This window comes from Sminthopsis crassicaudata, chromosome 4, assembly GCF_048593235.1.
Source record: "Sminthopsis crassicaudata isolate SCR6 chromosome 4, ASM4859323v1, whole genome shotgun sequence".
Lineage (NCBI taxonomy): Eukaryota > Metazoa > Chordata > Mammalia > Dasyuromorphia > Dasyuridae > Sminthopsis > Sminthopsis crassicaudata.
This window is the reverse complement of record NC_133620.1, coordinates 303283639-303301983: the sequence shown is the minus strand read 5'-3', so window position 1 is coordinate 303301983 and position 18345 is coordinate 303283639. Positions and strand designations below refer to the sequence as shown.

Genomic DNA, 18345 nt, shown 5'->3' with positions numbered 1-18345 from the left:
TACAAAACACTTTCCATACAAATAAAATCAGATCTAAACAACTGAAAAAATATTAAGCGCTCTTGGATAGGCCGAGCGAATATAATAAAGATAATAATACTACCTAAGCTAATCTGTTTATTTAGTGCTATACCAATCACACTCCCAAGAAACTATTTTAATGACCTAGAAAAATAACAACAAAATTCATATGGAAGAACAAAAGGTCAAGAATTCCAAGGGAACTAATGAAAAGAATTCAGATGAAGGTGGCCTAGCTGTACCTGATCTAAAACTATATTATAAAGCAGCAGCCACCAAAGCCATTTGGTATTGGCTAAGAAATAGATTACTTGATCAGTGGAATAGGTTAGGTTCACAGGAGAAAATAGTCAATAACTATAGTGATCTAATGTTTGACAAACCCAAAGATCCCAACTTTTGGATAAAAATTCACTATTTGACAAAAACTGCTGGGAAAACTGGAAATTAGTATGGCAGAAACTAGGCATGGATCCACACTTAACACTGTACACCAAGATAAGATCATAATGGGTTCATGATTTGGACATAAAGAACAAGATTATAAATAAATTAGAGGACTTGTGGAGGAGGAAGGAATTTGTGACTAAAGAAGAACTAGAGATCATTATTGATCACAAAACAGAAAATTTTGATTATATCAAATTAAAAAACTTTTGTACGAACAAAACTAATGCAAACAAGATTAGAAAGGAAGCAATAAACTGGGAAAACATTTTTACAGTTAAAGGTTCTGATTACAGCCTCATTTCCAAAATATATAGAGAATTGAGAGAATTTATAAGAAAATCAAGCCATTCTCCAATTGATAAATGGTCAAAAGATATGAACAGACAGTTTTCACATTAAGAAATTGAATCTGTTTCTACTCATATGAAAGGGTACAAATCACTATTGATCAGAGAAATGCGAATTAAGACAACTCTGACATACCACTATACACATCTAAGATTGGCTAAGATGACAGGAAAAGTTAATGATGTTGGAGGGCATGTGCGAAAACTGGGACATTGATGCGTTATTGGTGGAGCTGTGAACGGATCCAACCATTCTGGAGAGCAATTTGGAACTATGCTCAAAAAATTATCAAACTGTATACTTTTTAATCCAGCAGTGTTTCTATTGGGATAATATCCCAAAGAGATATTAAAGAAGGGAAAAGGAGCTGTATGTGCAAAAATGTTTGTGGCAGCCCTTTTTGTAGTGGCTAGAAACTGGAAATTGAATGGATACCCATCAATTGGAGAATGGCTGAGTAGATTGTGGTATATGAATGTTATGGAATACTATTGTTCTGTAAGAAATGACCAGTAGGATGAATACAGAGAGGCTTGGAGAGACTTATATCAACTGATGCTAAGTGAAATGAGAAGAACCAGGAGATCATGATACACTTCAACAATACTATATAAGGATCAATTTTGATGGAAGTGGCTATGTTCAACAATGAGAGGATCTAAATCAGTTCCAATTGATCAGTAATGACCAGAATCAACTACATCTAGTAAAATAACACTGGGAAGTGAGTGTGGATCACAACATAGCATTTCCATTCTTTCTGTTATTGTTTGCTTGCATTTTTGTTTTTCTTCTCAGGTTATTTTTACCTTCTTTCTAAATTCAATTTTTCTTGTGGAGCAAGATGACTATATAAATATGTATACATATATTGTATTTAATATATACTTTTACATATTTAACATGACTACCTGCCATCTAGAGGAGAGGGTAGAAGGAAGGAAGGGAAAATTTGGAACAGAAGTTTTTGCAACAGTCAATGTTGAAAAATTACCTATGCATATGTCTTATCAATAAAAAGCTATAATAAAATGAAAAAAAACATTAGGGCTAAAAATTTCAAGGAAAGTCAAGATGGAAATTTTTTGTTGTTTGAAAGGAATATGCTTTGTGAAGTGTTTGTTAACTTGGTGTTTGTTAAATTTTTTTTAAAGAAAGATGAATTAATAAAAGATTTTTTAAAAAGAAATTCAATTAAATGCATTGTTTCAAATGCATTGCTTTCCAAAAATCAGAAACTTCCTAGTTGATACCAAAAAAGACCATAAAATTCTAGAATAGAAAAAGACATCAAGTTTAGTCTTTCATTTTTGAGTCAAAGTGACCAAGATTCTAAGAAGAGAAATTACTTTCTCCAAATCCTAGAGGCAGGTAGAATCAGACCCTGAATCTTTGTCTTACTCCATCCAATCCTCTTATTTCCAAGATAGTGTTCTTTTAAGTTAATCTGGGTTCAAGAATTCTTCCTCATTTAAGATGAATTATTAAGAAGCAGATGATGTAATATTACAACATCTCTCTCTGAATTAAAGGCATCTCTTCTTTCTTTCCTTTCACTCAGGGCTACTTTCTTAATGCATCATGCTTACTGTAACATTCATCCAGACACCTAGATGGAGTTGGGACAGAATCTATCCAATCTAATGACTTCAGCAACATTCTCCTTGTTAATAGCAGTTCTATTACCTGGTTTTTCACTAACCTGTCAGATTTCTTTCTAACTCAAAAGAAATCAGATAAGTCTAGCTTTTATCTGATTGATTCTTCTAATATCTGTCTTAAGTTCTTTTAAAATTACTTTGATTTTCTGTAATTCCAGTTTTCATATGAATAAGGAACATAATACACTTTATAAATGTATTCTTAATTTCCACGGACCATGTTATTCATGTGCCTGTTTGTTCCTCTGCATTTTGAGTTCGGAAGAACATCTACGTTAGCTTTGAATATCTCCAATTTTCATTATAGAAAATCAACCTCTATTTTTTTTTCATTGAAGTTATTCAAGGTTAAGTAGCACAAAGCATAATTTTCTTAAACATCTGAATGTAGAAATGGCAAAATCCCATGAACTATTTTAAACAAAAATATCTAGGCTTGGATTTGAATATGCAGATTAATGAATCCCTATTAGATTATTTCACAATTTTTAAAATAAAGTACTTTAACTAGATAATTATAGAGGTCCCTCCAGACACTAAATACAATGGTTGCATAGGGAAGAATACATTCTTGGCACATAGTCTATCATGAACATTCATGAAAAAAGCTAAAAATGTCTAGAGAATGAAAGATTCTTTGAATTGAGTTGAGAGAAATAGAAGTATCAATATACCAGATAGTATAGTAATAGAGAGCCTGACCTGGAATCAGGAAGATGTGTGTTCAAATGTGCCTTCAGACCCGTAATTTCCTTGAACCACTTTCTGCCTCAGTTTCTTCCGATATAAAATAGGGATACTTAATTGTACTTATTTCTTAAGGCTGTTGTGATGATTGACTAAAATATTTTTATTTCCTATCATTTTGTAATATGGGTTGTATGGTTTCAGAAATAGAGTATAATGCTAAATAAAAGCTTATTTACTTTCTTCAGTAGATCTTCTTCTACGATTATGGTGTCCCCTCCCCAAAATTTTGATTTTGATTCATATATGTGCAAAGACTGCTGTTAAAATGAACATATCCTTATAAGATTCTAGCATTTGTGAGAACCCCTCTCCCTACTGTATTTCTGTTCTCCATGGGAATGATTTTGACACACATTTATTATTTATTTGCTATGTGTGGCTCAGTATGCTATGCTGGGACTACAAAGAAAGAACAGAAAGTTTTTGCTCTCCACAAGTTCATATTGTAATGGGGGAGACAACTTGTATAAGTGAGCATAAATAGCAGTAGATGTATCAGTAAAAGAGGAGTAGATACTCAGAACCAAAAGCAGTAGCAACTACAAAGAACTGGGAAAGGCCAAAAAAAAATGAAGAGATAGAAAGTTAGGAAGGAAAATATTCCAGACTTGGGGAATGGTGAATGTAAACGCTCAGAGAAAGGAGGTGAAAGACTGTCTATGAAGAATAGCACCCAGGATAATTTAGTTGTATCAAAGGATTTAAAGTGTAAGAAAGTTGGGAAGGAGGAAAATGGCTAGATTATAAGGAGTTTAAAAGACTAAAAAGAAGACTTTTTGTTTTATTTACTCATGGAGGAAAGAAGAAGACATTGAAATTACTGAGAAGGAGGTCACATGGTCAGCCTTACACATTAGGAAAATCGCTTTGACAATTGAATGAGGATAACTTGGAGTAAGAAGATGATAATGGCAGGAGGGCCAATTTCATCTAGAAAAAGAAATTATAATGGCTTAAATTTGGATGGTGGCCATAAAAGAGGAGAGAATGGATCCTGTATAAGAGATATTATGAAAGAAGAAGCTACAAGCTTTGACATTGTGCTATAAACATGGGGAGAAATGAAAGTGAATTTAGGACAACACCAAGAATGTGAGTCTGAGAAATTGAGAATATGGCAATGTCCATGATTCTCTTAGAAAACTTTTGGAAAGGAAGCACAAGATTAATTTTGAACATCTCCAATTTTTATTACAGAAAATCTACCTTTGGCTATTTTGTTGTTGTTGTTGAATTTGAGATGCTTAAGTGACCAAAATAAAAAAAAAATGGGTATATATGTCAGGTCTATAGAGCTCATATTGAATAAATACTCTTTAAATATGAGAATAATCTTTCATAGAATTCTAGGGTCTGAAAATATTGCAAGATGATGAATTTTCTATCCAAGTAGGTCTATCTTTAGGTTAAAGTTAGACTATCTTTATCATAGATTGATGAGACTCTCTCCTGTTAGCAAAAATACACTTCTGTCCTCTTAGAACAATCAATAGTGTATCTCTTTCCTTCATAGTAGATGATGAATTCTATCATTTATGCATAAAGGACACAACACAAAATCCTTGGTTGTTCTGATTGTTTTTTATCTTCCCTAGGTGAAATGACAAGAAGCCAACAATGTGGTTGGAGAATCAAACGATGGGGACTGATTTCATCTTGCTGGGGCTTTTTAACCAAAGCAAATACCCTACTCTTTTCTAGTCACTAATATTTATTTTCTCAGTAGCTCTGACTGGGAATGATACTTTGATCCTTTTGATTCAAAGTGATCATCACCTTCACACACCCATGTACTTTTTCATCAGTCAGCTTTCCCTCATGGACATGATGTATATCTCTGTCACTGTGCCCAAGATGCTGTTGGATCAGGTGATTGGAGTTCGTACCATTTCAGCCCCAAACTGTGGGATTCAGATGTTCCTCTATACAACACTTGGGGAGAGGTCTTCCTTTTGGCAGCCATGTCTCATGACAGGTATGTGTCCATTTGTCACCCTCTTCATTATCCTATCCTCATGAACCATAGGGTTTGAATATGTCTTACAACTGTCTCTTGGTTCTTGGGTTCTATTGATGGCATCCTGCTTACCCCCATCGCCATGACCTTTCCATTTTGTAAATCCAGAGAAATTTAGCATTTCTTCTGTGAGGTCCCTACCTTGTTGAAACTCTCTTGTTCAGATACCTCATTCAATGAGACTTTCATGTACCTGTACTGTGTCCTTATGCTTCTCATTCCTGATATAATTATTTCCAGCTCTTACTTCCTTATTCTCCTCATGGTCTATAGGATGCAGGTTGTAGGAAAGCATTAGTCACATGTTCTCATATAATTGTAGACATTCTATTCTATGGAACTGCTCCCTGCTTCTTATTATACTGCTGAAAAGGATATGATGATGTCTGCTTTCTATACTATTCTAACACCTATTATGAACCCTCTCATTTATAGCCTCAGGAATAAAGATGTCATAGTAGCTTTGAAAAAAATGTTATATTTAGAACTAGTTTTAGCTGATTTTCAGAAGTAGAATATGTTCTCCATACTTAAAAATATGCCACATTCTCCTATTTGCTATTATCAGTTCATTTGATTCATGTTGTCCTGTAGTAAATTGGCAGCTAGGCAGCTCCATCCTTCCAAATTAATTTACAGTCCTTGAGACTTTTTGAAAACTTTTGAGAAAAAAATTATTGACTTTTTAGTCAATGTTGTATTAAATAAATATTAAATATCTAAAAAATGAATGGATTATCAAAATTATTTTTACTCAATTCCCTTCATTTTTTTGTTTGTATGGCAATATACACATGATATATATTGGAAACAGAAGGGTTCCCAATTCCTAATGTATTGACAAAGTATTTTAGAAAGTTTTCACATTATTGTCATGAATACAAGTTGAATTAAAAAAAGAAGATCCGATTAGATGATTAGAATAAACTTTTAATTACCATGGAAGAATTCATGCTTATACCCATTACCATAATCTTTCCTTTCTGTTAAACTCAAGAGATTCATCAATTCTCTGCTAGGGATGGGACTCTGCCAAGAGGGTGTACAGAGGCCACTTGGACCTTTGGTGCACATTGCAGAAATGCTCCTTGTTAGGAGCAATGATTCATGACCAAGGGAACAAGTTCTATCTGAGGATCATAGCTAGTTGCTGCTAAGCAGGACCTCTGGCCTGTAAGCGAGTTGCTAAGTTGCTGGGTTGGCTCTCCTCCCATTGGCAGTTACCATGCATACTCAAAGCCCACAAGCTGCTTCTCTGAATGGTGATCGGTGATTGTTCACACACTGATCACGCTTGCAAAAATGTATATCAACAAGGCTGTATACTAACATAATAAACTGGAGCTCTTTTCACACTTGGTGAGTCTCCCTCCTCATCCATCTCACCTCTGAGATCAAAGGGCTCATATACTTTGAGCTCTTAAGATGGCCACAAGAGTTCTCTTATGTAAACCTTCCTCTGATGAAGATTTTTTACCTCCTTCTATGAGACTGTTATGTACCTCTGTTCTATCCTTATGATCCTTAATCCTGTAAAAGGGTAAAAATTCTCACTAATGTATCCTTTTTATCTTCCCTTCTCTTCCCTCTTTCAAAACTCTCAGAATAGAGTATTATTTTGAAAGACCTTAAATTTTTGAAAGGATATTTATTTCCACATTATCATATAGCTCCTTCCCATCCTACTTACCTGTAATCTTTTCATTAGAAATGTTTGAAAGGTCTTGGTTCCATTAAAGTTCTATATTTTTCTACTGGAGGATTAAACTTGGATTTATAGGGTAATTTTCTCTTTTTGGTAAGCACATATCATTTACAATTTGGATTACGGTACTTCAAGACCTTATTTAATTTTCATTAGAAGTCACCAGGTATCGTGTTATCTTTACTAATTCTTTTTAATCTGGACAGTTCTCATTTGTAATTTCTTGAAATGTATTGTTTAGACTTTTTGAAAATCATTTTTAGTTTAATGATTCTTAAATTGCATTTTTGATAGCAGTCATTTGATATCAGGTATTTTATACTTTCGTCTCTTTGCAATCTTTGATTTTATTTTAGCATTTCATTTTTTTCCTGGGAATCACTAATTTCTCCTTAATTAATTTTAATTTTCAGGTATTCTGTTTCTTAGGTAAGGCATGCCACTTTTCTTCCTAAACTACTTTTTCTCATTCAAATTTGATTTCATTTTAAAGCTCATACTTAATATCTCTAGATATTTATGTAGTTCTTATAGGAAATACATTTTTTCCCCATTGACTCTCTGCTTGTAGATGTTATGGAGTTGGATTTACAAATGCCTTTTAATATAGAATGGTACTTTCTTTTGTGTAATCATCTGTTCAAGAATAACTTCTAAATTGGTGCTTTCTGCCTGTTTCAATACCTTTTTAATTGGGTGTTGGATGAGACAGTGTAACTTGCTTGCACTCTTGGTTGTTTTGCTGACTTTCAACTTCAGTGGTTATGTTTCACCTGGGAATGGGAGGTTCAATCTTGAGGATTTTCTCTGATTTCTCAAGATTGAGAATTAGGGATCTTAAAACTGGAAGATTCAAACACTATGGGCATGATACTTAGTTGTCATCTATGCCACTAATTTTCTGTTTGTTGCTTTGTAGGGCTGCCAAAGTCTTCATTCTATTTTTTAAATAAATATTTCCTTCTTTAGTAGATTAAACATTTGTGCTGAATGTAGTATACAGCTTACACTTTCTTTGTTTATTAATACCAGTTATTAACTAGTCACTTATAACTTTATAGTAGTAGCTTTGTTAAAAGTTTGTTTTTTCCCTACTTTGTAATTTGTGAGAACTGTTACTATGAGGGCTCTTTGTCTTCTTCCAACTTAATGGTAATTTATTTTATAATCATTCTCAAGATAAATTTAGTATTTTAAATGTGCAGCCTGTGTAGATTGAGATACAATAATAATTTGAGGCTGCCTAATAAAGATTTCCTATTTCAGCAACCTATAAATAATCTGTTGAATGTATTTCAAGGCTGAACTTCTCAGAAGACCAGTCATGAATTTGTTTATGAGGTTAGTCATAATGTGTTCCAAAATTCTTCTACAATGAAGAAGTACATTTACTGATTAATTCCAGAAACATGGCCTTTCTCTTAATATGAGCAATTCCCTTCAGAATGAACGATACTGAAGAAGTTTTATTACAAAGAGAATTATTTCCCACAGATCATAACTACCTGGTTTCTGCAATTGAGTATCATATAAGAAATCAGTGCTCACACAAAGACTACAAGAGATATTAGAGGCAGCTAATGTTTGTTATCCTAAGATCTGGTCAACTGTGTTATGTCCTTCAATAAATTTCATTTGAATAAACAAGTTTTGTGTTTTAAATGCTTTTATTTTTAATTAGCCTCTGAAAATTTCCAGTTGAACCCATGGCAATCGGCAATTATTATGTGAACAAAAAAACAATCTGAGTTCGGCAATGGAAATCTCTTAACTCTTGATTTGCCTTTAAATTACATACAATTTTAAAAATATCTGTTATTGTTCACTTTTTAATCTGAGATAGATATTTTTATATGAGAAACTTGCTGCAAAAAATTTTACTCCAAATTTCTACTTTTCTTCTAATTACCTGTGAGCACTTAATTGTCAAATTTAATGACCTTTTCTTAATTTTCATGTTTATTATTTTACATTTTTCCTTTTTTAGAGAGATACATTTATATTTAAAACTTATGTGCAAAATTTAAAAAACTGAAAAAAGAAAGAAAAAATATTGTCATGTGCCCAGTAGAATATTAGGAAGAATTCAAAATATTGAACCATAATTTTTCATTTCAAGAAGGTATGTATAATAACATTATATATTTTTTTACTCATAACTATCCATATTTTTTGCTTTCTTGTAGTTGTACTTCTATGCACTTTTTACTTTATTATCCTCCTTTCCTTGCCCCATTCTATCCCACTTTATCCAAGCAAGCTACAGTTAAGCATTGATATACTCATGTATATATGCACACATTTACACACACAAAAATATGTACACACAACCCCTAATATACATGCACACACATATATGTATATTTATATCCATATACATGCACATACATCTAAAACAATATTAATCTGGCTGATATATAAAATCAATTTCTTTCTTCATATTTTAAAGTTTGTCTTTCTCTAAGATCAATGATTACTATTCATATTTTTTCCCTAATGAATTCTCTTCCCAATCATTGCTACAGTGTATGTGTATATCTTTTATTTCTTCTTTCTCCTAATTCTTCTACTTTATTTCTACCCCTTAACTTGCTTTCCCATCACTTAATTTCTTTACCTCTATTCCCATGGATCACTCCCATGTCTTCTTTTCCCAATCTTTTCCTCCCTCTTTATGCCATTCCCATTAATCTACATATTTTATTACACTCTTGTCAATCTATATACCCTTCTATATTTATCCTATTCCTTCCCCACTTATTTCTTTCTAGATTTTCGAAGGTGCTATACCCTTCTTGGCATATATGTGTATATGTATACATATGTATGTATGTATATATATGCATATAAATGAATATGTGTATATGTGTGTGTGTGTTATACACACACACACACACACACACATACACACATTCTTTTTTAACCTATCCCTGATGTGAGTAGATTTTCAAGATTACCAGCCCTCCTCTCCCATATAATCTATATGCAATTCTTACTTTCACACCTCATTCATATACCATAATATCTTTTTTACTTTTTCTAAAGTTTTCCTTTTTAGAGTCACATCATACTCAGCTCAATCCCACTCTTTCTTTTGAACTACACAATTACTATTGCCAGTCTTAGACATATGGTTTACATTTCCACATATAAAATATAAGCGGTTTGTCCATACTGAGTCCCTTGAAATTGAATCTCTTTTTATGTTAGTTCTTACATGTTGGTTCTATTGAGTTCATGTTTCTTTGAGACAAAATCCTAAAAATCTGAGAGTTCTTTGAATGTCCATTTTTTCATTCAATATTATAATTAATTTTGTGAATATATTTTTGACCACAACCCTAATTCCTTTTCTTCTTTTTTCCACTGATGCAATCAGGGTTAAGTGACTTGCCTAGGATCACACAGCTAGGAAGTGTTCAGTGCCTGAGACCAGATTTCAACTCAGATCCCCCTGACTTCAGGACTGGTGCTCTATCCATTGCCACCTAGCTACACTTATAATCCTAGTTCTTTTGATTGTTGCTATAAAGTATTCTAGGAATTGTGGTCTTTTATTGTACCTGCAGATAAATCCTGTGCAAGTCTAATTGTGGTGTCAGAATATTTGCATTTTTTTTTTGTTGTTGTTGTTGCTTGTAAAATTTTCTCTTTTATCTGGGAGTTAAAGAATTTTGTGATGTTCCTATATGTTTTTCTTGTAGGACTCATCGAGATTGTAATTTGTGGATTTTTAAAATTTCTACTTTCTCCTCTTTTTCTATCACTTCAGGACGTCTTTAAATTATTTTTTATATTATTGTATCAAGGTCAGTTTTTTTTTCTTTTTTCTTTTTTTGTTCATAGTTTTAGGTGGTCCAATTAGTCATATATTTTCTTCTCTTAATCTGTTTTGCAGATTTGTTGCTTTTCATATAAGATGTTTCCCATTCTTTTCTATTTTATTATTGTTTCTATTTTGTTTTTTAATTTTTTGGATTCATAATTTCACAATCTTCTCTTTGTCCAATTCTAATTTTCACTGAGTTATTTTTTTTTTAAATTTCTTGTATAAATTCTTTTTGCTCGGGTAACAATTTAATGTTTGGAGTAAGAAAGGCCTTTTTTTTTTTTTTTAACTTTAATAGTTTCCTCTGAAGATGAACTTTTGTCTTCCCTATTCCTTTTTTTTTTTTTTTAACAAAAGTTTTAAAAACAAATAATATCTTCTGTTTTGCAAGAAATTTTTCTGAAGGACAACCCAGTTACAACATTGTAACTCAACAAGAAAAGAATATTAAAATACAAGGGAAGAAACCAATCTGGCAAACAGCTAATATGATTTGAGTTAAGTGCAGGTAACACACACACACACACACACACACACACACACACACACACACACACACACTTGCCGTCCATCATGATTTCTGAGTAGTGTTTAAACTACCCATTACCAAAGTCTTCCTTCACATGCTCTGGCCTGCTCACTTGCTCCTGTCTACATAACTAAGAAAATACTTCACAGTTATTCTGTCAATATATAGAAAATATATTGCAAAGATATGCACACAAAACAAGCATTACATTCCTCAGGTGACTTTATTCGATCTAACTTTTCTTCTCATTTTGTTGTTTCACAACAAATTTTTTAATCATTTTTGTCTTTATAGCAACTACAAAAACTTAATCTCTTCTCTTCTAATTTAATTTAATTTGGTATAAGTCATACCTAGGGTGACTTGCTCTCTTTGGACTTGATGACTTGCTCTTTTTTGGACTTATTGACTTGTGGAGTTAAAACAAGGGCTCACTAAACATGACTACAACAGGATAGGGGTGAGGGACAGTTGAGGCATGGAGGGTAAAAGTGAGCAAGGAAGCAGACCAAGGCAAAGGCGCAACTGCGCCAAAGAGGTGCCAACAGCTCTGGCACACAGGTGCAAAGTTACTGGGAAGCACTTCAGTCCCAAAGTCCATTCAAAGACCAATCCAAAACCCACTTGGCCTGATGTGCAGGATTACACAGCCTCAGGGGTTCAACTCTACAGGAGCCCCTCTTTTCCTTTTGGAGAGCTTTGCCAAGTCAACGATTTGCAGCACAGTAAATAGACTGTTCCATGGGTCCAAAACAAGAGTGTTGTATAAAACTGGCAAATGATCAACTTTCAGGCCGATAGCAAGGAAAACCCAAACTTCTACTAAAATGGTGGATCTGAGTCACTTTAAAGTGCAAAATTGATGGTCCACAATCTCAAATAGCTAAAACTCTTGCATACTGGAAGGGAGAGATATGAAACAGGGAAATAAATTACAGTCAGTGCTTGTTGATCTGGGAATGGGAGCAAAGAGGCGGGGTACAAACTAAGACCAACTAGATATGTTTACCAAAAAATTGAGTTTGATATGGATGTTCCCCTTGGCCACACATGCTTGCTAACAGATGGATTAATTATATAGCCAAATTTAACCTGAAGACTTATACTTATCAGGATCTGTGGAAGGAATGGTCATAATTAGTACTGAAAGACAAAAGAGAGAACAGTTTAAGAAAGCAGGGTAAAAAAAGAGAAAAAGCCTTATTGTCTACTGTCCAAAGGATTTAATTGGAGATAAAACCTAGATACAAGCACATGTGTAACTCCAAACACCAAGCCCTGTTGTCATCCATTTCATGTCATAACTGCTTGCTGGCTTCCTTTTCATACGTATTCCCCATACTGTTCTGCACATAGGAGGAACCCAAACCCAGGGGGTACAAGTGCCCACAATACTTGGCGACATGGATGTGATCTTCAAAGAACATTACTCTCATTGAAAAAGGTCAATAATGAGTCAGATACTGCCTGGTGCTGTGGTCCTATCCACTTCAACTCTAGCTGCTCAGCCACTTCCTGTAAGCCACTCTTGAGGTTTTTACAGCTCTTCATGAGGTACTTAATATCATAGATGACCAGAAAAAAAACAATTGGAGGATTTCAAGGAAGTCCAGCTCTTCTTCAGGCAAATTAGAGTTGGTCAGGATTTTGACTAAATAACCAAAGTCATAACCACTGTGAAATGAAAGCCACTTGACTCCCTCAGACAACATGAAACCTGATGTCATGATAAGTTCTGCAAAATAGTGTCTTAATCCCTTCTTCCTCGTGCTTTTAAAACTAGATTTGAGAGGTTATTAGGTACTGTATGGAGTCCTGAGCATATATGTCAGCCATTAAATTAAACTTGAAATTGAACTGCTATGTTGAAGTTTCTGGAGGGTATTCTCCTTACTCATATGTTAACCCAAGCTGAATTATCTTTAGCAAATCTACATTACATCTCACTAGTTGGTACTGATAGCATTACTTCTGAATTCTCCAATAGGTCTTGCAGCTACACCTAGAAACATGGCAATGAAATTATACTTCTGTATAACTTGATAAATTTTTTTTTATTTCTTCATCTAGATTGCAAGCCCAAACTTCACAAATTCTTTGGCTGAGCAGGGATGCCCTGGACCTCAGGTCCAACCAGTGGCCATCCAGCCTCCCCTTGCATACTTCCAGAGACAAGAGGCCTGGCAGCCCTTCCCACCTGACCCAGGCCCACAATGTCTGTCTTCTCTATTCCTATGCTGTTGTTTTTGTTGTTGTTGTTGTTTTTTTGCCTGCTCATTTTTTTTTTTAAATGAGAGCTTACTAAATCACCTCCAGTCCTGGAGTGAAAAGTTTGATGGTACCTCTGACTTCACTTTAGTTTTCCCCTCTGGCCTGTATCCCAAACCAAGAACTCCATTGTCCAATAAATACCTTTATCCAGCAGCTTCCCTGTCCCACTATGCCTGTATTCATTGTATGGTCAGATTCTTTGTTGTTATTGTTTTTTGCTCATTTTGGGTTTTTTTTCCTCTTTTTGAATTTTAGTCTGCCTCCTGGGTAGAAGAAGCACTGTCTCAGGGTTTCTGTGCCAGTGGCTACAGGCCTTGAATGTTTACCTAGTGCTGCCCTGATGTTGTCCTGATGCACCTGGTATGTGCTTTTTCAGTGAAGGGGGATGGGATAAGGAGGGAGGAAGGGAGCAAATCTGTAACTCAAAAATGTAAAAATAAATGTAAAAAAATTATTTTACAGGAAACTAGAATAATACAACATATATATACATATATATATATACACATACATATATACATATTTACATATATATATACACACATATATATATTTATGGAGAGAGAGAGAGAGTGAGAGAGAACAAAAAAGAGAAAGAAACAAAGATAAGTCTAAATAATTGGAAAGATATTTATTCTCAATGTTTGGCCATGCCACTACAATAAAAATGACAATATTACCTACATTAATTTACTTATTTGATGCCATATTATTCAAATTACTGAAGGATTACTTTGTAGAATTAGAAATAATATTATAAAAAGTCACATTCTACTCAAATTAGAGGAGCAGAGATATAGATATTTTTCAAACTATGGAAAAGAGAGTGACTTGTCTCAATAAGGCATAGAGAGTATTAGAAGAGACAAATGGATAATTTTGATTATATAAATTGAAAAACTTTTGCAAAAATAAAATCAGTTTCATTAAAACTTAAAGGAAACAGCCAATTTGGAAAAAAATTATAGCAAAGATTTTCTGATAAAAATCATATATCAAAGAGAATTGATTCAAATATTTTAAGAAAAAGAAACATAATGAATAAATGGTTCAAAGATATGAATAGAACACCTCAAGAGAATATTAAATTATCAACAATATGAACATATTCCAAATCATGAATGATAAATAAATAAAAATTAAACCATCAATTAGGTTCTATTTCACACCTATCAGACTAGAAAAGATGTTTTAAAATGTTTAAAGGGGGTATGAGAACAGACATATTAACATGTTTCATTTAATTAAATCTAGAGTAAAAATGTCTGGTCATCTCTAAGTTGTCCTTCCAGACTGCCACCTCAACTCTGTCTCCCAGCCAGACTCCCTCCTTGCCTTACTGCCCTCTTCTTTTATGCTAGTGAGAACTCAGCAGGGTTGTGAGAAATACTTCAACCAATGAACTTGCTCCTCTTAGAGGTGCAAACTCTTTTAAACATGTAAACTCTCTCCCAGAAGTCCAAAGGTGCAAACTCCTTTCAAAGGCCTGAACCAAAGGTGTAAATTTTGAGCTAGAGAATTCTTTAGACAACCTGAGTTCTCACCTTGTAATCCTAATATCTCCCCCTTTCTTTTGATTTAGAACATAGGGTGGTCATGACCTTGAAACATAAATCCATCAATATGGGAGGTATTACACATAATTACATAAATTACATAAATACATAGTAACATAACATATGCTAGAAGTATGTAACAAATAACATGATCAAATAATCATAAATTGAGAATTTATAAATGTCCATAAGTCCATTGTCCATTAGTTTATCCTGAAAGTTTTGAAGTCCTCCAATAGTCTCATCTTGTGTTAGGAAATCCAATGATTCCGCTGGTTTTAAAGTTCTTTAACAGTCTTCTTATTAGCCATACTCTTTCAGTGTCAGATGTTTCTTAGATTTTCTCCTTTGTTTTGAGGTCTTTCTCTTTTTCTATCAGAGAGAGACAAGGCGAATACGACTTGTTGGCACCTATCTGATTCCTTCTCCATCTGAAGAAATACAAGCAAACCCTCTCCCCCAAGCAGTTACTGTATCTGGTCCCTTCCATTCACCACTTTCTGGGTCTCTCCACATCACCTGGCGATTATCTAAGGACAGTGGAGCTGCTCACACTGGACACTGCTTTTCTTGTGGGTTATAAAACTTGTCTGCCCGAGCCAGTGCATCTTTATCAAAAATTAGAAAATTAATGGTATAGAAAACTAAATTTAGAAGTTCTCTAGGGTTACTTGTGGTTACCCCTTTCTTTTGTTTTTGGAGGAGTATCTTAATGTCTCTGTTTCTTCTCTCTACTATTGCCTGACCTTGTGGATTAAAAGATATGCCAGTGGAGTGTAAAATCTTCTACTGTGCACAAAAGTGTGCAAAATGTTTAGAAGTATATGCAGGTACATTATCTGTTTTTATTTCATGTGGCACACCCATAATTGCAAATGCATGGATAAGGAATTCAGTGACCACTTGGGCTGTCTCTTTTGCTGTTGGCACTGCAAAAGTGAATCCTGAAAAGGTATCTACCACCACGTGGATAAAAGACAGATGACCAAAAGATTTATAGAGAGAGTCACATCCATTTGCCAGATTTCATTGGGTCTTAGACCACGAGGATTCTTCCCTGGAGAGAGCATAGGAGTGTGGAAAGGAAGGCAAGCTGTACAGCTTTTTACTATGCTCCTAGCTTCCTCTCTGGTTATTCCAAATTGTAAATGTAACGCTCGAGCAGCTTGATGATATTTAGAATGAGATTCTTGTGCTTCCTGAAATAAAGGAGTACTGGCTAACATAGTTAAAAGGCTATCTGATTTTGAATTTCCATCAAAAATAGGACCTGGAAGTCCACTATGTGAGTAGACATGCAAGATATAAATTTTGCCTGGATGCTTTCTCACTTGCTCTTGAAGTTCCTTAAAGAGTTGATAAATATTAGAGGCTGCAAATTTTGTTTGGGCTGTGTCAATTCTTTGTACTGCACCTACTAAGTAGGCTGAATCAGTAATTATATTTATGTCTCCTGGGTAATAAGTAAGAGCTAGCATGATAGCAAATAATTCATTCTGCTGAGTGGACTGAAAAGGAGTTCTGACTACTCTCTTTATGGTTAAATCATGAGAGTATATAGCACAAATATTTTCTTTGGAGGCATCTGTAAAGACTGTTGGTCCTTTAAGAGGAACTTTAGAAACCTTTTCTTCAAAAATCCATCGCCAATTATGTAGTAGCTGGGTTATCTTTAATGGAGATTCATGTGCAAATTTTGGAGCTGTGGCCAATAAAATTTGCCATTCTGGGATGGTCTCACAGCATATATTTATTTGTGCCGTAGTATAGAATGTGTAAATTTTTTCAGGACTTATCCCAGATAATTGTACTACTCTCTTAATGGCCTTTAATAAAATTCTAACCACAAGCACTGGGTAAGGAGCAAGGCTTTGTTCTGGTTGTGCTGGGAGGTTCACCCACTAAGTCACACTGTCTCCTTGATGAAGGACTACTGTGGGTGCCTCTTTTTTAGCAAAAATGGCTATTTCCAAGGGTTTTTGAGTGACTCTTTCAACCACATTGGATAAAGCCAGTTCAACTTCTCTCAAAGCCTCTTGTGCTTCTTTTGTAAGCTGGCATGGTGAATTTAAAGCACTGTCTCCCCTTAAAATGTCATATAAAGGTTGCAGTTGATTGGTAGTTAAGCCTAACACTGGATGCACCCATTGGATATCTCCTCTTAATTTTTGGAAATCATTTAAGGTGTCCAACTTCTCTGTTCTTAAAGAAAGCTTTTGTACTGTGAGTGTATTAGGATATACTTCATATCCTGAATATTGAAAAGAGCATGTCTTTGAATTTTTTCTGTAGCTATATGCAGTTTGTAGTATTTTAGTGTTTCCATGGTCTTTTGTAGACATGCTTCTAACATTTGTTCCTCAGGTGCACATCCCAAAATATCATCCATATAATGTAACAATATTACTTTTGGAAATGCTTTTCTTACTGGAGCAAGAACAGCAGCAACATACTTTTGGTACATAGTAGGGCTGCTTTTCATTCCCTGTGGCAAAATTGTCCATTCATATCTTTTATAAGGCTCAGCCAAATTAATACTAGGCACTGAAAAAGCAAATCTTTTCATATCCTCCTTATCTAGAGGGATAGAATAGAAACAATCCTTAATGTCTATAACTCAAAGAGGCCATTCTCTTGGCAACTGAGTAGGAGATGGAAGTCCAGGTTGAAGAGTTCCCATAGTTTCCATCTGTTCATTTACTCTTCTTAGATGAGTTAACATCCTCCATTTTCAAGATTTCTTTTTCACCACAAATACTGGGGAATTCCAAGGACTTAGAGAAGGTCGCAAGTATCCTTGGTCAAGTTGTTCTTGTACTATGTCTAATAAGGCCTGAATTTTGTCACTTCTTAAGGGCCACTGTTCTACCCACATTGGTGAATCAGTCTTCCACTGAATGGGAACCGGTGAAAGTGCAGGTAGGCCTTCAACAGCAGCCCTGACTAAAAAGCTGAAGTGCTTATTTGTAATCCTGTTTGCTGTAAAATGTCTCTTCCCCACAGATTGATGGGGATTTTTTCAATCACAAAACGAGTAAAAACTCCTGGTTCACCTTCAAATATCCATCTTAAAGGGGTAGCACTAACTTCTCCTACCCCAGACATGTAGGTGTCTGCCTTAATCTTAGGCCAGTGACTGGGTCAATTGGCACCTCTAATAACTTACGATCTGCATCCATGTCTACCAATCCTTCTAATGGTATACCAT

General features: G+C 34.5%; 2 pseudogenes; one reads left to right on the top strand and one right to left on the bottom strand.

Annotated features, from left to right (window-relative positions):
- The first annotated feature begins 4847 nt into the window (after positions 1–4847).
- Positions 4848–5761, top strand: LOC141540766 (olfactory receptor 2T29-like; annotated as a pseudogene).
- Positions 5762–12608: 6847 nt separating this feature from the next.
- Positions 12609–18316, bottom strand: LOC141540765 (CCR4-NOT transcription complex subunit 7-like; annotated as a pseudogene).
- Between the last annotated feature and the right edge of the window lie 29 nt (positions 18317–18345).